This window comes from Colobus angolensis, unplaced genomic scaffold (assembly GCF_000951035.1).
Source record: "Colobus angolensis palliatus isolate OR3802 unplaced genomic scaffold, Cang.pa_1.0 Scaffold290, whole genome shotgun sequence".
Lineage (NCBI taxonomy): Eukaryota > Metazoa > Chordata > Mammalia > Primates > Cercopithecidae > Colobus > Colobus angolensis.
The window spans coordinates 2,444,869-2,468,270 of record NW_012116155.1 but is presented as its reverse complement, the minus strand read 5'-3'; the positions used below and the strand labels follow the sequence as shown (position 1 = coordinate 2,468,270).

Here is a 23,402-nt window from a genome sequence, read left to right as displayed (position 1 = left end):
GAAACCATCATTCTCAGCAAACTATCACAAGAACAGAAAACCAAATACCGCATGTTCTCACTCATAGGTGGGAATTGAACAATGAGATCACTTGGACACAGGAAGGGGAGCATCACACACCGGGTCCTATGATGGGGAGGGGGTGGGGGGAAGGATAGCATTAGGCGATATACCTAATGTAAATGACGAGTTATTGGGTGCAGCACACCAACATGGCACATGTATACATATGTAACAAACTTGCGCATTGTTCACATGTACCCTAGAACTTAAAGAATAATAATAAAAAAAAAGAACCAAACGCTAAAAATGTGTATGTATGTTTGTGTGTTTTCTTGTGTATGTTTGTATGTAAGTGTGGGTGCTGTCAGAATCTCAAGTTATTTCATATATTTTAGATAAGAACAGCGAATCGAAAGCATACAGTTTTATTTTAATGAAGAAACAGGATATTCTCATCAAAGGTGACAGGAGAGAAGAATCCTACCATTGTTACTATGTCATGGGGTTTAAGGGAAAGATGCTGTTAGCACTGCATATTATTAATACCTCAGGTTGAAAATGCCCTTTCTTAATTTGACTTTTTACTTTCGGTGATTTCCTCTAAATGATTTCATTAAAGTGTATCTTTTGGAATGCCTTGTCTATTTCCAGAAAAGGCCCCATGTGTGTATCCTTATATTTTGGTGACCATTTATGTCTTAATATCTTACTGCACTTCCCTTTTGGGATTATGCTGTGATGGTTGTCAGTAGCATCGGTCTGTTTTCCCCCTTTTATGTAGATTAGTTAGTGCTTCTTTAGAAGTTGAATATTAGAGTGGAGGTGATTTTTTTCCAACTGTGGTGCTTTCAAAGGCAAAGAATTCCCACCTTTTAAATAAAAAGTTCCTTGGCAGCAGTTCTAAATGTCATGGCCCCGAAAACGCATTAGCATCAGCCTCACCTGCTGTGGCACCAAACAGTTTCATGGTTCTGTTTTTGTTTTGTTTTGCTTCCCTTTAACAAAGATCTGCTCTGAAAGTTTTTGCATTTGGAAATCAATTTTGTAAAGAATAGATGAACTTGATAAATATTCTCCAGCCTGGTCCCTCTCTTCTACACCCATTTCCTCTCGAGATGAGAACTCCCCTGATAAAATAAACACATGCTTTAGACCAATATGTTGTGCCATGGTTCACACCTAGGCTTACATGTGTGGAAGTTGAGCTTGATATTTAAGTTTTCTTAGCATTAAGGGCTTTTTTGTATCATTTAACCACAGTAACAAATATGTTCCTTGGGAATAGTTTCACATAATGATGTTTATTGCGGCACTATTCACAATAGCAAAGACTTGGAATCAACCCAAATATCCATCAGTGACAGACTGGATAAAGAAAATGTGGCACATGTACACCATGGAATACTATGCAGCCATAAGAAAGGATGAGTTCGTGTCCTTTGTAGGGACATGGATGCAGCTGGAAACCATCGTTCTCAGCAAACTATCACAAGAACAGAAAATCAAATAGTGCACGTTCTCACTCATAGGTGGGAACTGAACAATGAGATCATTTGGACACAGCAAGGGTAGCATCACACACCAGGTCCTATTGTGGGGAGGGAGTGGGGGGAGGGATAGCATTAGGAGATATATCTAATTTAAATGATGAGTTAATGAGTGCAGCACACCAACATGGCACATGTATATATATGTAACAAACCTGCATGTTGTGCACATGTACCCTAGAACTTAAAGTATAATAAAAGAAAGAAAAAAAGAAAAAGAAAAAAAAAAAAGAAATAGAACCTCACCAACTCCTGAATAAGCCTTCTTTATACCACTCTCTCATATGGTTATCCAATTGTTCCAGCAGCCTGTAGTAAAAATAACTCTTTCTTCATTGCTCTGTGGTCCTGTTTTTTGTCTTAAATCTAGTCTCTGTATGTGTGAATACTGAATATTACAAAAGTGTTTACCATTCGACTTACATTTGTGAAATGGTCGTAGTTCATTCACCAACCCTTTGACTGTTGACAGATTCTACCTCAGCTTGCTGATCTTGACCTGATGTGGAACTTGTGTAAAACGCCCTGATCCAATTTATGGTGTCTTGAAAGTCTTCATGTAGCATGCATGGCTCTATACAGGTAGAATCTCGTTGATTACTGATTCCTGGCCTATACTTAAAATGTTGTTTTGCCATTCTCCGTAACATGGCAAAACAAGGATGTAACAAGGAGGACACTCTTCCTAGTGTGCATGGCTCTCAGGTGCTGCCGTATCTGCTCCCACCCACTCCTTTTCTTCACATTTTTGTATTCAGAACTAATGTAACCAAATATGGCTATACCCATTTAGTAGGCATTTTTATATTTTATTGGATTTAAAGAGTAATAGGCACAGCTGAGGCAGGGCAGAAGCAGCAGGGCATGACTCTGGCCTGCTCAGAAGACTGCTCAAGGGCAGTAGGTGGTTAATTTCCTTGATTGTGTTGCCTCTGCAGTCCAATGTTAAAGGCAGACAATGAATCAGGTTAGTCCGACTCTCCTCCATAATTTGGGTGGCCTTCAGGTGGCTTTCAGCTCATAAGGCCAAGTATCTGTGTTCCAGGTTCATTTTTCTTATTCCTATCCTATTGAATCTGTTAAGAATGGAATATTTTTCATTAGTTTCTGGTGGTGACATTTATTTTTTACTTTCTGTATCCTTTTATGGCAATGTTTAATGTTAAATTAAAAGATGGATGTTTAGACACTGGTAACCTGATGTTATGGTTTACCTAGTAGTTCTAGATTTGCTCTTCTAAATTAGAGAATAATCCGAAGCCCTTGGTATGTAATTAAAACTTATTTTAGAGTTATAACTGTTTCCTCCTAATCGCTCTTGTTACACACCCTACTTATTATAGAGAGCAAAAGCGGGTGTTTTTCTTTTTTGGTGGTTATTTTTTTTCTGCAAAATATACCATAAAGAAAGTGAAAGTATAAACCAAAGAATGGGAAAAATATTCAAAAACCATATATCTGATAAGAAACTTGTTTCCTTAATATGTAAACAACTCTTACAACTCAACAATAAAAACACAAATAAATCAATTAAAAATGGATGAATGATTTGAATAGATATTTCTCCAAAGAAAATATCGAAATGGACAACAAGCACACTCACAGATTCTTAACATAATTATAGTTATTAGAGAACACAAATCAAAATCACAGTGACATACCATTTTCCACCTTCTATGAAGGCTATAATGAAAAAGACAAAAAATAAGTATTGACAAGGATATGGAGAAATTCAAACTCTGTTCATAATTGATGGGGATGCAAATCAGTGCAGAATCTTTCGAAAAAAGTTTGGCAATTTCTCATAGTATTAAACATAAAATTACAGTACTATCAGTTTCACTCCCAGGTATATATCCAAGAGAAACAAAAACAATGCATCCACACAAAAACTTGCATACAAATTTTCATAAAAACATTATTCATAATAGCAAAAAAAGAAGAAAATCAAAAAGCCCATCAGCTTAATACATCAATAATGTGGCACATATATCTATCCAATAAAATATTTGCCAATAGAAAGAAATGAAATGACATGTGCTACAACGTAGGTCAACCTTGAAAATGCTATACTAAATGAAAGAACCCAGTCACACACATACACAATTATATGATTCCATCCATATAAAACTGAATAGTAGGTAAATACATAGAGATGGAAAATAGATTAATCAATTCCTAGGCCTGAGGGAGGAGTGGGTAGAATGGAGAATAACTCCTAACTGGTACAGGGTTTCTTTCTAGGGAATCAAAATTTTTTAAAATTAGATTGTGGGGATGGTTGCACAATCCTATGAATATATTAAAAATATTGAATTGAACACTTTAAATGGGTGATTAACTGTATAGCATGTAAATTTTGTATCAAAAAAGCTGCTAAACTCAATTACAAATGCATTTTTGATTGTAAAATGTGTGAGAATGTATCTTACAGAAGCTAACATGGGAAGTTACAGTTCATAAATATTTCTTAAACAGGACATATGGTATTCACGCAGGAACAGGCAACATAAAAATCAAAATAAAACAACATAGAAATACAAACAGAAGAGAAAGATATCAGCATGTATATGATTGATATGGAATTACAAATCCATAAAAATTTCATGGATATAGTGGACTACTCAATTAGAGACACTAAAAAAAAAGTTAATTTAACAGAAATAAACAGACCCTTAACTTTCAATTTACAATAAGAAAACACAATGAAAGGAATAAAGATTTAAGTGAGAAAAGCATAATTAAAAAAATAACTTTTAGAATAAATTATGAGAGCATTTTATAATAATTTTGGTAGGAAATTTGTATTTGTTTTTAATAAGTAAAAAGCACCAGCACCAGTTACAAAAAAAAAAAAAAAAAAAAGCTGGCACATGCAATTACCTTCAAATAAAAGCTATTTAAATATAAAAGATATCATAAAGATTGTGAAAAGGTAAGTTATAACTATAATATATTTTTATGATTACAACCAATAAAGCATTAATCTTCAGGTTGTATAAATAACTGCGAAATTCATAAGAAAAGGCAAACAATCCAATGGAAAAATGTCATAAGACATAAACAAGTATTTAATAAAAGAAGAAATGTTACATTATCTGAAAGAGCAGAAGGCCAAAAACAAAACAGTCTATCAACTGGAAAGTGAAAACTAAATTGTGGTCAGTTAATGTCACTTGTTTTGTAGTCACGCAATGGAACATGATAGTACAAATGTATCTGCATATCTACAAATGTATATCCATCAAGGTGATGCTGTTGATCTTTTATAGTAAAAGCAATGTCTAATGTATTACAGTTTTTCAAAGCTTAAAAACATAAAAATGGTTTTCAATATTGTTTAAAGATTGTACTTTTACTGTACAACATATACAGCAAAAGTTCAAAAATATTCATAGAAAAGCTAAGTCACCATTAGCAGAATACTAGTTAGTTCTGTCGAGACTAACTGAGAGAAAAGATTGGGGAAGATTATACAGAAGTTTCAATTTTGGCTGTAATAATTTATTCTAAACCAAGCAAGGCAAGCAATAGAGATCACGTAAAGCTCAATGTTGAATATAACTTGTTACAGCTCAATATGATCTTATAATGTGCTTCTTGATATGCATAATGACAATTATATTGCTTATTATTATTAATTACAATTATTAATTATTGACTATCATTGATAATAACAAACATATGACTATATTCATAATAACAATTTAAAAGATCAGCATAACCTATTAATTTGGGAATAAATAATCTGGGATTATATATTAGTGCTAAAAATTTTACTTATAACAAGTTTCAGTTTTCTCACCTGTATAACATAACAGGAATAATAATAGCCTTGCATGACTATTTTAAGAATTATGTGAGTTGAACACTCTGTCAATCATAAAATGGTATACACCCTATAGTTATTATTACAACTAAAGACTTTCAAATGGTAAAGTCCAATTTTAATCATAATCCCTAAACAATACATTCTCTTCAGTCAACTACAGTTGTATCTACATAATCATTTACAAAATTAAAATATGATTAACATATGTTTATTGGAGATATTAAATTGAACATTTGGTCACTGGTGATTCCGAAGGGATTCCATGAGGTCTAAAGGACATCATTAGGAATGAGTAATCACCTCACAGTACTCATGTTGAGATGTGAACACATTCAAGTCCCATAATGTCAACTGGCAAAGACAACTTTCTACACAAACTCTACTTAAACCCAATCTGTAGTTATGCTGCGCTTCTGCCAATGACCACATGGAAATACAAAAGGAAAGAATTTAGAATTTACTGATAGCTTGAGAATGAAAACAATGAGAATAAAATTTGATCTTTTATGCTAAAAGATCAAGTTTTAAATGCAAAATACAATCAAATACCATTTTATTGTAAAGGAATTTGGGGAGTAAAATTTTATAGGAAGCTTGAAAAAATCAGGAACGTGATTTCAATGCATTACTTGCTATCATAAATGCCACACCTTCCCTTGAGGAGCTCCCAAAACAAAACAAGCAAGAGTTTGCATTGCAAAGAGTCACTTGATGATTTCCAACATGTATTTAGGAAACTCTTGTAAAACATGAGTAACCTCACAGACCCAATGAAAATATTCCTGACACTAGTGCATTTCTATTTCTGGTTGTTTGGATCAATCTTTCTCATGAAAACAAATATAAATTACACAAAGCAAAACTTTTTAAAACATTGGTCTGGTGTAAGATAATATCTTACTGTGGTTAGTAACCTCTATCAAAAACAGCATGGAATTTTCTTAAAGAACTAATCAACCTAGCAATGCCACTGCTGGGTAACTATGCAATAGAAAAGAAATCATTACATCAAAAAAATATGCACACTTGTATATTTATCACAGCACTATTCACAATAGCAGAGATGCAAAATCAACCTATATATACTTCTGTGTGTGTGTCTGTATCTCTCTCTCTGTATATACACACACATATATACATATTTCTGTGTGTCTGTGTATATATATATGCATGTATGTACATGTTTCAGTGTTTTTTTAGATTTATGTGTGTATACATATTTGTATATACATATATGTGTGTATAAATATATATATATACACACACACAGAAATATATACAGGTTTGTGTGTGTGTCTGTGTATATATAGAGAGAAAATGTAGTGTGTGTCTGTGTGTGTGTGTGTATACATATATACATTTTCTCTGTACAGTCATCTGTGATGAACACTTAGGTTGATTTTATATATAAATATACAGACACATACACACACACATCATGGAATACTACTCAGCCAGAAAAAAGGGATAAAAGCATGTCTTTTGCAGCAACATGAATGGAACTGGAGTCCATTATCTTAAGTGAAATAACTCAGAAAGTCAAACACTGCATGCCCTCACTTACAAGTGAGTGCTAAATTATATGTACACATGAATACAGAGAATGGAATAATAGACATTTGAGGCTTGGAGAGTGAGGGGAGTGAGGGATGAAAAATTACCTAATAGGTATGATGTACACTATTTGGGTGATGGTTACATTAAAGCCTGGACTTCACTACTGCATAATATATCAGTGTAACAAATCTGCATTTGTACTCCTAAATTTATAAAAACAAACAAACAAAAATTGAAGAGTTCACAAGATAGTGAGGAATCCCTAAAGTTCAAGACAAAGTAGAAATCAGAGATCAAGAGCTAAGCTGCATCTCTGAGCACTTGGGTCCCTATTACCTCCAAAGACATCTGCAGATTCTGCAAATGTGGACTTTTTATTAGCACTTTTTTGTATGCTAGGTGCCAGGGATACACTAGTGAATGAGTCAGACAGCCCAGTCTGCATGAGATATTTTTAGGACATCTCAGTAGTAAGTGTTCTTGAATTATTAAGATACTCCCTTCATTTGGCTCTGGATTTGTAACAGATGAAAGGCAGGCAGGTGCCTGAAGAGAAGGAAAACTCAACACATAGAGGTCAAATTATGCAAGGGCAGGTTGAATTTATTTACATGCTTGCAAATGCAAAAATCAAAATATCAAGTCAAAACATAGAATGGGAAAAAAAATCTCTGAAATGGAAAATAGCCCCAGAATATTCATTACCTTGGTCAAAGCCTACTATTTTCACTTGAATAAATTTAACTTGAAATGTCAGACCTCTATATCAGAGTATCAAAACTTCTGGCACTGAGTAACTGCTTAGTATCATCATCAGTGTCCTTGACAATACACATGGAAATTAGGTAAATCCACATATGCTCCAAAGCAGACAATCCTAAACTATTAATTGTTTTCCATTAGTCATATATGTGGAGAAGGCAAATAATATAATCTCCCACAACCTTCACACCAAGATGGATTTGATCTGATGAGAAATGTATTGGCTTCCCCACAAAACATAAGCCCTAGGCTGTGTTCCTTACATTTGCAGGAAATTACTTTCCATGACCCAGAAGTCCTATGTTTTCCTTTCCTTTTCTCTAAAACCTCTATCAACACGGCAAGAATCTCCTGAGACTTAGGAGGAGGAAGAAGGATATCAAACAGCTATATCATGCTCATGTCTTAAGTGAGATGACCCTATCATGTTGGCTACAAATCATCTACTCAGAGTACAAATGAATAAAGCCACGTTAGAATCTCTGGAAACTTGGCATGGAAAACATACCATAAAATATTCATGCCTATTTTTCCACAAGCTTAGCTCTTTCCAGTACAAGAGTTGCTCTTCCTGTTAAAAGTTAGATTTTGGCCAGGTGTGGTGACTCACGCCTGTAATACCAACAATTTGGGGGGCTGAGGCAGGAGATCTCCTGAGCCCAGAAGTTCAAGACAAGCCTGGGCAACATAGAGAAACCCTATCTCTACAGAGAAAAAAAAAAAAAAAAAATAGCCAGCCATGGTGGCATGTCTGTATTCCCAGCTACTCAGAAGGCTGAGGTGGGAGGATCACTTCAGCCCAGGAGTTCAAAGCTGCAGTAAGCTGTGTTTGTGCCACTGTACTCCAGCCGGGATGACAAAGCAAGATCCTGTCTCAAACAAACAAACAAACAAACAAAAGTAGATATTTATAATAAGATACACTCTTTAAACCTATGGGTATCATTTAAGATTATTTATGGCTCCAGCTATTTCTATTTTTATAGGCTTCTTCAAAGGTGATGGCTTAATTTCTGGTGCTGTTGAAGGATAGGTCAAGAAAAAAATTGGTGGATCGTAACCTTTCTCTGACAACAGGCAATATCTGGAGAAAACCACACAGACTTACATATTCAAATCACGCATACAATTTCAGGGACGTCATAGATCTCCTGGAGCTCATGTGTGCCCTCCCTTAGAGGTCCATGGGTACCATGTTAGGAACCTCTGGGTCAGGCAGTCCCTTAAAATCCCTTCAGTTCTAGGAGCCCCTGTTTTTGCAAACAAAGCTCCCCTTGGCAAGCTTAGGGAGAAAGAAGTTGAATCTCTTACATGAAATCTAAGCAGTTTGAAAGTCCCATAGCTAAATTAACTGTGAAGCCATGTGAATTTTTACGAAAAATGGGCATTAGTGAAGGTACTCAGCATTTCCTCTAAGGTAAGTGGTAGCATTCATATTTCTTTAATTTTGTGAGGACAATATGATCTGTAGTTGAAATACCTGAGATGAAGACTCACTTCTACTTCCTATCTCACGTTACTGTGCACATATAAAGTTTCAGTATCTTTATGAAAAGATAATAATATGGACTATGCATTTCCTATCAAAATTGCAAAGATGGTGACATATGTAAAATAACTAGCAAGAGTGCCAGACTTCTTAGGTGCTAGCTAAATGTCAACTATCATCTGGCGAGTGATTAAGCAAGATACAGCATGGCATTGTTTCTCAAATTTTAACTTAGATATATATATATACACACACACACATATATATGAATATATATTTATATGTGTAAATGTGTATATATATATATATTTTACAAAGCTACAGATCACTTATTTGATATTTTTTCTTTAGATTATACTATTTCTGCAAAAATAGACTTTGCCCAAATTTTAATCTAAATAACAACAAGTTTAAGATGCTGGTTATGCTTTTTCTAATACACATTAAAATGAAATCACAAAAAAAGTTGTTACTGAGCACCGTAAAAATTATTTTGAAAACTATCCTTTCACAAACATAGCAAGCCACTACCATCTTAGATTAAATTAAACCTAATCTAGGTTTATTTAGTATTTTCCTTGGCAAATTCCAGGCTTGAAAGAAGGTATTTAGAGTGTTGATGGTGGAAAGAGAAGAAGGAAATCTCCAGAGGGGGCCAGGTGGCAGTCCCTAGGGCATCTTGGGTCCAGCCAGTGCCTGGCAGTCCCTGAGGGCTGCAAACCAGAAGGAGAAGGAGAAAGGAAGGCCAAGTTAGAAGCTGCATTAATTTTTAAAGACTGGTGTTACTTTCTCAGGTCCGGAACTGTACTAGCCTGTGACATTCCTAGCATGTAAGAGCTGCATCTCTATTTAATGACTTCAGTATTCTAAAAGGTGGCAAAAAGTCATAGATAATTCATCATTTGAATAGAAATAAAAACATAAGGAAGGAGTAGTTAGGGCATTATCTCAGAAAACAGAAAAACTGGCTCTCTGCTGCTGATGGACTGATGTGCATCTTTTATAATGCACCCCTATATGTGGAGGCCAAACACAAGGCCGTAATTCTGTGAAGGGTCTGGAAGGTCATTAAAACAATGTTTATCTTTTAGCCAACATTGGCCCTGGAACTGCCCACAGCAGTCCTTTCCAGCATGCTCCTGATTACGTAATCATACAATATATCAATAAACAGGGATGGAAACACATCACATCTCATGAAATCCAGATTAGGAAAACTCAGATGTATAATCTTTATTCACTTAAAAAGCAAACTCTAAAACACACACACACCTAATGTACTTAACACTACTTTAGGCTATCCATTGAAGGGACAAGAGGCGTATATAAGTCAACAAAATATTTTTGAATGCCTATTGAGTCTTAGACACTCAAATTATTAAGACTAGAGAGCTGAATGGCAACTAGAAGACTAAAATGAGTATTAAAGTGAAGCCCTTTACACTCCGACTTGAACAAGAAAATATTTATTAAGAATCTGTTGTGTGCTGGCCGGGCACGGTGGCTCAAGCCTGTAATCCCAGCACTTTGGGAGGCCGAGACGGGCGGATCACGAGGTCAGGAGATCGAGACCATCCTGGCTAACACGGTGAAACCCCGTCTCTACTAAAAAAAATACAAAAAACTAGCCGGGCGAGGTGGCAGGCGCCTGTAGTCCCAGCTACTCCGGAGGCTGAGGCAGGAGAATGGTGTGAACCCAGGAGGCGGAGCTTGCAGTGAGTTGAGATCACGCCACTGCACTCCAGCCTGGGCGACAGAGCAAGACTCCGTCTCAAAAAAAAAAAAAAAAAAGAATCTATTGTGTGCTAAGAATTGTGTCTTTATCTTTACTTTAGCTTTTTCTTTCTACCATATGGGAAACAGTGCAGCCTAGCATTAATGACTTATTTTTTGGTGGTAGGGAGACTCAGATTTGAATTCTGATTATGCTTCTTAAGAAGCAGAACTTGGATATGGCCTTGAATTTTCCTAATCTCTGTCTTCATTGGTGGCTTCATTCATATAGTAGGAAAAATATTCCCTACAATATAAAATTAAGTACTCACTAAAAATTGATTTTGTGTTTTTCTTTCCTTTTACTATTTTAGGCATAGGTGAAAAACACTGAACAAAACAGAAAAGCCCTCAAAATCTGGCCATGAAGATAAATGAGTTGATTAGTCTAAAAATGATTGGGCAATTAATGCCCTGTACTTACAGTTATAATGATCAAATGATGATATTTTGAGTGTGGTACAGGATGAGAACTACATATGCATAAAAGAAGGGTACTTGATTAAAACAAGTGTCAGATGTTAAATGACAAATGACTATCTAACATATAATAAGCATTTTGAACTCTATGATTAAAGAAACAACTGCTGACCCAGGGAGTTATCATGACAGTTGGAGCTGACCAAAGGTAGTTTTATTGAACAGATAAGTTCAACTAATCAGATATATAAGTAGAATGACCCATAGGATTAGGAAAATGCAAAAATATAAGAAAAATCAGATCAGATTGTGCCATCACTATTTAAGCAAAAGCATCTATCACTACTAATTTCAGAAGAGAAGCAGAAGAACTGAAACAGCACGGAACATAGAGCTCAGCTCGCTGACTCTAAAAAGACACTAATGTTTAGTCTCCTCCATCCTAATGCTTCAAAGAGAATCTAATTTTATTAAGCACTATTTTAATTCTAGATAAGTAAATTATTCCTCTTCCATGGCCAATGGTCCACAATCAATATATTTTTGCTTATCCACATTGGAATGAGAGACTTCAGAAAACAGGGGAGCCCTTGTCCTTATTATGACTGATTTAAAATGATAGTCTTAGCTTTTGGAAGTTACATATAGTATTTAGAGAACATATTAAGCTGTACTTATGAAAAAATTAAGTTTCCTTAGCATAAGCTACCATTTAATAATGTATATGTAATTAACTGCTTTATTTTTAAGTCTTTATATTTTTTTTCAGAAAACTTTAAAAAATTATAAATTATAGGGCTGCTTTAAATCCTGTGCTGTTTTGCAGAAAATGGCAGTAGGCATGGAAGTGGGGACTACGTAGAAAAAGTAGGTAAAAATTCAACTATTTCCTGTGTGTGTATGGGAAGGATGCAGACAAACTGTATCAAAAAGCAAAATTTCTTATGGCTACTTTTCCATAACCAAGAGTAATAATAAAATGGTGAGGGAGAACAATATTGTTGTTTCTTTTTTCCTGACACCTCATGTGGCTTCCTGGTATGAAGCCCTGTAATACACTGCTTCTGTTTTCTGAATACCCTTCTTTATGCTGAGATGTTTCCCTTGCTCAGAGGCAGATTGTACCAGCTTACAAGAGCTGACTTTAAATTTTTGGTAATTTTTGAGCCAGTTGATCTCAAGTCGGAAGCTTGAAAAATTAGCATTTTTTAAAAAAAAAACACTGCTTATATGTGTCAATTGAAGCTGTTGTTTGTAACTGTTACAACTATTTATGTGGTCCTTGGTCTAGTGTCTATTATATGGTTGGTGTATACAGGCTAGACAAATTAGAGAGTTATTAAATAGATTCACTAATTCATTCTTAAAATTTATAGATAACTCTTAAAATCATAACTGCTCAGTCTCACAAATAACCCCAATTGAGTAGTTTCACTGTTTCACCATTTCCATAATACCCTTGCAAGACACAGGAAGGGGAAAAATGTACAGGAATAGATACATGTATTGGAGAAGACAGCAATAAAACACAAATTTTATAACAGCCTGTAGGCATTTAGTCCATACTCCCAGCCAGTATTCACAACAGATGAGTTTAAATAGAATAAATGAATTGCTTTCTGAACAGTTTTAGGGAGCTATAGATTTGACATTGCTTTTTAGCCTCCCACTATTAAGAACCACCATGTTGTAGGAATAAAGAATGGAAAAGCAAACAGATTCGGCAACAGGCCAATTAAAAGGCTGATCAAGGTGAGTCACCAAGTATTCTTTTCCAGTGTGGCAATACTGAGTTCCTTGATAAACACTCCATCCGTCTCTCATGAAGGAAACACTTGCCAAATTAAAGTTAAATGTTGAAATGTGGAAGAAGATGTGGTTTGGGGAGAGGATCAGTTGTTGGCTTGTGGAAAGTCTAGTCTGCATTTGGACAATCTCATAGAGTTGTGGTTAGGTGTGAAATCATAGGGCTCTTGGCCTACTCATTCTACCTTCATTTCTCTGTGACGTTATACTGTTTTGTTATTTCTGATACATGGAATATCTTAATGGGCAGTCTCTATGCTGACTTATCTGAAATCCAATCTCTCAGGACCATGCAGCCATAACATCTAAATATTGAACAGTAGAGCACAGTTTATACCACAAAGCCACAACTCTGTATTTTGTTAGTTTGTTAAATTGTCTCCTTGGCAGTCTACTTTGGTATCTAGAGTTTATCATAACGTGCACGTTTGCAAAAAAAAGTATTAGTCCATTTTCACACTGCTGATAAAGACACACCGAAACTGGGAACAAAAAGAGGTTTAACTGGACTTACAGTTCAACATGTCTAGGGAGGCCTCAGAATCATGGCAGGAGGAAAAAGGCACTTCTTACATGGCAGTGGCAAGAGAAAAACAAGGAAGAAGTAAAAGCAGAAACCGCTGATAAACCCATCAGATCTCATGAGACTTATTCACTATCACAAGAATAGCACAGGAAAAACCAGCCTCCATGATTCAATTACCTTCCCATTGGTCCCTCCCATAACACATGGGAATTCTGCGAGATATAATTCAAGTTGAGATTCGGGTTAGGACACAGTCAAACCATATCATTCTATCCCTGGACCCTCCAAATCTCATGTCCTCACATTTAAAATCCAGTCATGCCTTCCCAACAGTCCCTCAAAGACTTAACTCATTTCGGCATTAACCAAAACGTCCACAGTCGAAAGTCTCATTTGAACAAGACAAGTCCCTTCTGCTTATAAGCCTGTAAAATCCAAAGCAAGCTAGTTACTTCCTAGATACAATGGAGATACAGGTATTGGGTCAATACAGCCTTTCCAAATAGGAGAAATTGGCCAAAACAAAGAGGTTACAGGGCCCATGCAAGTCCAAAATCCAGTGGGGTAGTCAAATTTTAAAGCTCCAAAATGATCTCCGTTGACTCCAAGTCTCACATCCAGGTCACACTGATTCAAGAGGTGGGTTCCTACAGTCTTGAGTAACTCTGCCCCTGTGACTTTGCAGGGTATATCCTCCCTTCCGGCTGCTTTCACAAGCTGGTGTTGAGTGCCTGTGGCTTTTTCAGGTACATGATACAAGCTGTTGGTGAATCTACCAGGGACTGGAGGATGGTGGTCCTCCTCTCACAGCTTCACTAAGCAGTGCCCCAGTACAGACTATGTGTGGGGGCTCCAACTCCACATTTCCCTTCTGCACTGCCCTAGCAGAGGTTCTCCATGAGGGCCCTGCCCTTGCAACAAACTTTTGCCTGGGGATCCAGGCATTTTCATACATCTCTGACATCTAGGCAGAGGTTCCCAAACCTCAATTCTTCTGTGTACCCGTAGGCTCAACACAATGTGAAAGCTGCCAAGGCTTCAGGCTTCCACCCTCTGAAGTCACAGCCTGAGCTCTACGTTGGCGGCCCCTTTCAGCCATGCTGAAGTGGCTAGGACATGGGGCACCAAGTCACTAGGCTGCACACAGCATAGGGTCCCTGGGCCAGACCACGAAACCACTTTTTCCTCCTGGACCTCAAAGCCTGTAATTGTGAGAGGTGAAGCCATTTGGACTTCTGAGTCAGGTGGGGAGTTCCTGAACTTTTGTGTCTAGCTAAAGCATTGTAAACGCACCAATTGGCACTCTGTAAAAACGCACCAATCGGCACTCTATAAAATGGGCCAATCAGCACTCTATAAAATGGAACAATCAGCACTCTGCAAAATGGTCAAATCAGCATGATGTGGGCAGGGCCAAATAAGGGAATAAAAGCTGGCCATCATGAGCCAGCAGCAGTAACTGGCTTGGGTCCCCTTTGAGGCTGTGGAAGCTTTGTTCTTTTGCTCTTCACAATAAATCTTGCTGCTGCTCACTCTTTGGGTCTGCACTACCTTTATGAGCTGTAACACTCACTACGAGGGTCTGCAGCTTCATTCCTGAAGTCAGCAAGACCACAAACCCACCGGGAGGAACAAACAACTCCAGATGCACCACCTTTAAGAGTTGTAACACTCACTGAGGTGGTCTGCGGCTTCAGTCCTGAAGTCAGCGAGACCACGAACGCACCGGAAGGAAAAAAGTAAGTCCAGACACATCTGAACATGTGAAGGAACAAACTTCAGACACACCATCTTTAAGAGCTGTAACACTCACCGCAAGGGTCTGCGGGTTCATTCTTGAAGTCAGTGAGACCAGGAACCCACCGGAAGGAATAAATTCTAGACACAATGGGAGGGGCTGCCATGAAGGTCTCTGACATAGCCTGGAGCCATTTCCCCATGGTTTTGGGATTAACATTAGGTTCCTTGCTACTTACGCAAATTTCTGCAGCCAGCTTAAATTTCTTCTCAGAAATGGGGTTTTCTTTTCTACTGCATTTTCAGGCTGCAAATTTTCTGAACTTTTATGATGTTTCCCTTTTAAAATGGGATTTTTTTTTCTTTTTTTTTTTTTTTGAGATGGAGTCTCACTCTGTTGTCAGTTTGGAGTGCAGTGGTGCAATCTTGGCTCACTGCAACCTCCACCTCCTGGGTTCAAGCGATTCTCCTGCCTCCTGAGTAGCTGGGACTACAGGTGTGTGCCACCATGCCCAGCTAATATTTTGTATTTTTAGTAGCGAGGGGGTTTCACCATGTTGGCCAGGATGGTCTTGATCTCTTGACTTCATGATCCTCCCACCTCGGCATCCCAAAGTACTGGGATTACAGGCATGAGCCACTGCATCTGGCCTAAAATGGGATGCTTTTAATAGCACCTGAGTCACCTTTTGAGTGCTTTGCTGCTTAGAATCTGTTTCTTCCACCAGATACCCTAAATCATCTCTCTGAAGTTTAAAGTTTCACAAATCTCTAGGGCAGGAGTGAAATGCCACCAATCTCTTTGGTGACATAACAGGAGTCACCTTTGCTCCAGTTCCCAAAAATCTCCTCATCTCCATCTGAGACCACCTCAGCCTGGACTTATTGTTCATATCACTATCAGCATTTTTTTCAAAGCCATTTAACCAGTCTTTAGGAAGTTCCAAGCTTTCCCACATTTTCCTGTCTTCTTATGAGCCCTCCAAACTGTTCCAACCTCTACCTATTACCCAGTTCCAAGGTCACTTCCACATTTTCAGGTATTTTTCAGCAACTCTACTGGTACCAATTAACTGTATTAGTACATTTTCAAACAGCTGATAAAGACACACTGAAACTGGGAACAAAAAGAAGTTTAATTGGACTTACAGTTCCACATGGCTAGGGAGGCCTCAGAATTATGGTGGGAGAGAAAAGTCACTTCTTACATGGCAGCAGCAAGAGAAAAATGAGGAAGAAGCAAAACCGGAAACCCCTGATAAGCCTATCAGACCCCTTGGGACTTATTCACTATCATGAGAATAGTGCGGGAAAGACTGGCCTCCATTATTCAATTACTTCCCCCTGGGTCCCTCCCACAACACGTGGGAATTTTGGAAGACACAATTCAAGTCAGGATTTGGGTGCGGACACAGCCAAACCATATCAAATGATGTTTGGGTTAAAAGACTGTTGTGACTGATTTCTTGGAGACTTTGGAAGCCAACCACTTGTAAGTCACCAAAGACTCCTTGCAAATAAGGTTACTGTCTGAGGGGCAGTGGCAACTGCATTAAGTAATGGTGACTACAAGCACACAGCATTAGAGGTGATTCTTAAAAATAGTACTCAACAAATGTTTGGTTAATGCTACCTTTTTCCACTAAAATTCTCCATTCCTAACAGCCTGCTTTGACCCAGTACCACTTTAAGACCCTATCAAACAAAGATGACAGATTCAAATGTTCAGGCTCCGTAAGAGTGGTAGTTTCCTAGTCTTTTTCCCTGCCCCAGGGTTTTATTTTATTTTATTTCTTTAAGATGGCTTTTCATTCATTAATGAAAACATACCAATTGAGCGTTTTAGATGCCAGTAGTTTCTGCTGGACTAAGATCTCATGTCAGGGTAAGAAATCCCTTGAAGAGAGTATCTTGTATAGCTTCTTGTTACCAAAGGAAGAATTGTTTATCTAAGAAGAACTAAAATAAAAACTTGCACCTACAAACATATAAATGTTTTAACCACTCCGAAGAGCACTTACAGTTTCTGAAAATACTGCTTTCCAATGTAGTCGTGTCACAAATAAAACACAAACATGGCTATAGCCAATATAAAAAATGTATATTTTTAGAATACAAAAAATGTGTATCTTTAGTTATTTTAACTTTTTTTTTTTTTTTTTGAGACACAGTCTCACTCTGTCACCCAGGCTGGAGTGCAGTGGCATGACCTTGGCTCACTGCAACCTCTGCCTCCCAGGTTCAAGTGATTCTTCTGCCTCAGCCTCCTGAGTAGCTGAAACTATAGGTGTATGCCATCATATCCAGCTAATTTTTGTATTTTTAGTAGAGACAGGGTTTCACCATATTGACCAGGCTGGTCTTGAACTCCTGACCTCGTGATCACCTGCCTTGGCCTCCCAAAGTGCTGGGATTACAGGCATGAGCCATCACTCCTGGCTGTGATTTTTTAAAAATAAATAAATTTCTTAAGGAATATTTGCTTTATTGACATACACATTTCTTTTAAAAAGGCAACGTTACTTTTTTTTGAGTTGTTTGAGTTCCTTTTAAATTCTGGGTATCAGTCCTGTTGGATGCATAGTTTACAAATATTTTCTCCCATAGTGCAGGTTGTCTGTTCACTCTGTTCATTCTTTTGCTGTGCAGAAACTTTTCAGTTTGTCTCATTTGATTATTTTTGCTTTTGTTGCTTGTTCTTTTGAAGTCTTAGTCAATCAATTCTTTGCCTACCCCAATGTCAAGAAGATTTTTCCCTAGGTTTTTTTTCTAGTACGTTCATTGTTTCAGGTCTCATTTAAGTCTTGGATCCATCTTGAGTTGATTTAAAAAGTGGACAAAGGACATGAATGGGAATTTTTCAAAAGAAGTCATACAAAGCATACGAAGAAATGCTCAACCAAGCATATGAAGAAATGCTGAACATCCCTAATCATCAGATGTATTTTTTTGTTCTTGCATTGCTATAAAGAACTACTTGAGACTGGGTACTTTATAAAGAAAAGAGGTTTAATAGGCTCACAGTTCTGCAGGCTGTACAGGAAGCATGACTGGGGAGGCCTCAGGAATCTTAACAGTCATGGAGAATGGTGAAGACGAAGGAGTCATGACTTACATGGCCACAGCAAGAAGAAAAGAGCAAATAGGAAGGTGCCCCCCACTTTTTTTTTTACAACCAGATCTTCTGTGAACTTACTCATTCACATGAAAACAGCAAGGGGGAAGTCTGCCCCATGATCCATTCACATTCCACCAGGTCTGTCCTCCAACACTGGAAATTATGATTCAACATGATATTTGGGCAGAGACACACACCCAAACCATATCATTTTGCCCCTGGCCCCTGCCAAATCTCATGTCCTTCTCACATTTCAAAGTACAACTGTCCTTTCTCAAGAGTCCCCCAAAGTCTTAACTAATTTCAGCAATAACTCAAAAATCTGCAGTCCAAAGTTTCATCTGAGACAAGGCAAGTTCCTTCCACCTATGTGCCTGTAAAATCAAAACAAGCCAGTTGATTCCAATATAAAATGGGGATACAGGCATTAGGTAAACATACTCATTCCAAAAGGGAGAAATTTGCCCAAACAAAGGGGCTGCAGGCCCCACACAAGCCCAAAACCCAGAAGGGCAGTTATTAAATCATAAATACCAAAATAATCTCCTTTGACTCCATGTCACATGTTGGCCATACTGATGAAAGGGCCTGACTTTCATCAGTGCTCCCAAGACCTTGGGAACCTGTGCACCAGTGGTTCTGCAGGATACAAACCTCTTAACTGCTTTCCTGGGCAAGTATTGAGTGCCTGCAGCTTTTCCAGGTATATGGTGCAAGCTATCAGTGGATTTAACATTCTGGGGTCTACGGGACAGTCACTTCTCACAACTCCACTAGGCAGTTCTCCAGTGGGGACTCTGTGTGGGGGCTCCAACCCCACACTTCCTCCTCCACAGTGCTTAGTAGAAAGCTCTACCCCTGCAGCAGACTTCTGGCTGGACATCCAGGCATTTCCATACATCCTGTGAAATCTAGGTGGAGGCTCCTAAGCCTCAACTCTTGCCCTCTGTGAACCTGCAGGCTTAACACCACATGGAAGCTGCTAAGGCTTATGGCTTGCACTTGCTGGAGCAGTGGCCTGAGACATATCTGGGGCCTTTTAGCCACTGCGGGAGCTGTCGTGGCTGGGATGCAGGGAGCAGTGTCCTGAGGTTGTACAGGGCGTTTTCCCCATTGTCTTGGCCATAACACTGGGTTCCTCTTTACTAATGCAAATTTCTGCAGCCAGCTTGAACTCCCCCCCAAGAAAATGGGTTTTTCATTTCTACCACAGTCAGGTGGCAAATTTTCCAAACTTTTATGCTCTGCTTCCCTTTTAAATACATGTTCCAGTTCCATGTGATTTCTTTCCTCATGCGTATAAGGATAGCCTGCTAGAAGAAGCCAGGCAACATCTTGAATGTTTTGCTACTTAAAAATTTCTTTCATCACATATCATAAATCATCACTCTCAACTTCAAAGTTCCAGATCTCTAGAGTAGGGACATAATGACTCCAGACTCTGCCAATGCATCACAAAAGTGACATTTACTCAAGTTCCCAATAAGTTCCTCATTTCCATCTGAGACCTCTTCAGCCTAGACTTCATTGATGATATCAGTAAAAGGATTTTGGTCACAACAACTTAGCAAGTATATAGGAGGTTCCAAACTGCCTCATCTTTCTGTCCTCTTCTGAGCCTTCCACACTCTTCCAACCTCTGCCCATTAACCCCAAAGTTGTTTTCCCATATTCAGGTGTATTTATAGCAATGCCCCACATCCCAGAACCAATTTTCTGTGTTAGTTCATTCTTGCATTGCTATAAAGAACTATCTGAGACTAGGTAATTTATAAAAAACAGAGGTTTAATTGGCTCATGGTTCTGCAGGCTGTATAGGAAACATGTCAGGGTCAGGGGGAACTCAGAAAACTTACAATCATGGTAGAAGGCACAGAGGAAGGCAGCATGTCTTACATGGCCAGAGCAGGAGGAAGAGAGTAAAGGGGAAAGTGCCATACACATTTTTGCAACCAGATCTCATAAGAACTCTATCATGAGAACAGCAAGGGGAAAGTGACGCCATGATCCAATCATATCCTACCAGACCCCTCCTCCCAAACTGGAGATTACATTTCAACATGAGATTTGGGTGGGAACATAAATCCAAACCATATCATCAGAAAAATGCAAATTAAAACCACAAAAAGATGTCATCTTATGAAAGTCATAATGACTAATATTAAGATCAAGATGTCCAAAAATAACAGAGAAAAGGGAACACTTATAGGCTCTTGGTGGGAATGTAAATTAATACTACCTTTATGGAAAACAGTGTGGAGATTTCTTAAAGAACTAAGAACTACCATTTGATCCAGCATTCTCATTGCTAGGTATATATCCTAAGGAAAAGAAATCATTATATCAAAAAATACCTGCACTAGTATGTTTATTGAAGCCTTATTCACAATAGCAAAGACAGGAAATCAACTTAAGTGTCCATCAATGGATGGCTGAAAATAAGAAAATGTGATATTCAGCCATAAAAAGGAGTGAAATCATGTCTTTTGCACCAAGCATGGATGGAACTGGAGGCCGTTCTCTTAAGGGAAACAACTCAGGCAGAGAAAGTCAAATATCTCCTGTTCATATATGTGCAAGCTAAATAACTCGTACACATGAGCATAGAGTATGAAATAATATTGGAGACTCAGAAGGTTAGGAGGGGATTGAGAAATGAGAAACTACTTAATGAGTACAATTTATACCATTCAGGTGATGGATACACTAATAGCCCAGACTTCACCACTAGGAATATATCCACGTAGCAAAACTGCTCTTGTACCCCTTAAATTTTTACAAATAAACAAAGATAATATTAAATATACTTTTAAACAATATAATGAAATAAATACAAATAAAACTCAATTATATATATTATGAATTTCCCTTACACAGATATGAAAACATCTGAAGTCAGATAATTTCTAAGTAGGACTTAAAAAAAATATATATATATATATACACACACACACACACACACATGTATATATATCTGTGTTCAAATTCCTGCAAAATGGAAAAATTAAAAGGCTAGATTTGTAAGTACTCAAAAAAATCAGTCCCAAATCACAAACCTAATCTCCATCATATTCCACATGATTCAAAAAACACTAAAGGCTGGGTAGAGTGACTCAAACCTGTGACCCCAGCACTTTGGATGGCTGCAGTGGGAGGATTACTTGAACCCAGGAGGTTGGGACCAGACTGGGCAACATAGTGAGACTCTGTCTATAAAAGAAGATTAAAAAAAAACAAAAATGAGCAAGGCATGGTAGCATGTGCCTGTGCTCCCAGCTACTTGGGAAGCTGAGGTGAGTGGAATGCATGAGCCCAGGAGTCTGAGGCTGCAGTGAGCCATGATTTCACCACGGCACTCCAGCATAGGTGACAGAATGAGACATAGTCTCCAAAAACAAAGAAAAAAAAAAGAAAGGAAAAAAGAAACACCCTACAGCAGAATTGAGCACATATGAAATAGATCATGGGGGGGGGGTCAATATTCTTTATATATTGCTTAGGTTTTCCTTGACTTTTAGAAATTTTCCAAAGCAACAAATGATCCCTAATTTGTTTATGGACATTCTTTCCCTTTGCTTTCTCTTTCATGTAGTCCATTTTATCAGGTGTTTTATTTCATTCTTCACCTTCCATCTCCATGCAATACTTGAAGATAAATTTTATCAGTAGGGTCCATCCTAGACATGATCAAGCTCCTTGAAACACATTTCACCATTTATTTAGCTGTGCAAGGAGAAACTACCTTTATAGTATTCAACAGTTTAGGTATTTTTGTTATAGGTTATAAACATACAACATATAGCATATATGAACTTCCCTTCATCATCTTTGTAATTTCACTCCCAAAAATCCCATCTGTGGAATTTAGTGAATGTAGTAGAATTTTCCACCTCTACTGTAAAGAAAAATGAGGATAGATTTTAAGATTGTATATCACACAGTGTATTAGACAAATTTATTCTCCCAGATCTGTCTCCTCCCTCTCTCTCTCTCTCTCTCTCTCCCTCCTTCTCTTCCTCCATGAATTTCTAACCACCTGCCTCCTTTTAATCATCTCTCCTCTCAAGAAGCTCAACCTCACTTCCCTTTTCACACAAAATCAGCCTGTGGTGTGGGTAAAGGCTAGCTTTGCCATTCACTATGCGGTATGTTCTTGGAACAGTCACTTAATATCTCAATTCCTTATTCTTTTTCATCTGTAATAAGATGAATACATTTTCTTTATGGTGCAATTACTCTGTGCTGGCACTTTTCTAAGTTTTTCAGTGTATACTCATTCATTGATTCCTCACAAATACCCACTGAGGTGTGTATTATTTTCTGTAACCACCCCCACCACATTTTATACACAGAGAATCAGAGGCACTGAAAATTTGAACAATTTTCCAATGTCACATAGCATGCAAGTGGCAGGGCCAGGATTCAAATTCATGTGTTCTAACTCCAGGGGCCAAGTTCTAAAAGACGGCAACTTGTTTGCTCAATTATTTTTATTTATTTATTTATATTGTTTTTGAGACAGGGTCTCACTCTGTTGCGCAGGCTGGAGTGCAATGGAGTGAACTCAGCTCACCGCAACCCTCACCTCCTGGGTTCAAGCAATTCTCCTGCCTCAGCCTCCCAAGTAGCTGGGTCTACGGGTTCGAGCTACCACGCCCAGCTAATTTTTATATTTTTAGTAGAGACAAGGTTTCACCATGTTGGGCAGGCTGTTCTCAAACTCCTTACCTGAAGCGATCCACACACCTCGACCTCACAAAGTGTTGCGATTACAGGCATGAATGCCTGGCCTGCTCAATTAATTTTGGAATTCCTTTACATTTTTCATTTTT

General features: G+C 37.9%; 1 protein-coding gene across 1 annotated transcript in view; it reads right to left on the bottom strand.

Moving 5' to 3' along the window:
- The window catches only part of LOC105516821 (anoctamin-3-like), a 243,576-nt gene that overhangs the window by 69,896 nt on the left and 150,278 nt on the right, over nucleotides 1-23,402 (bottom strand). The gene's annotated exons all lie outside the window — the stretch shown is intronic.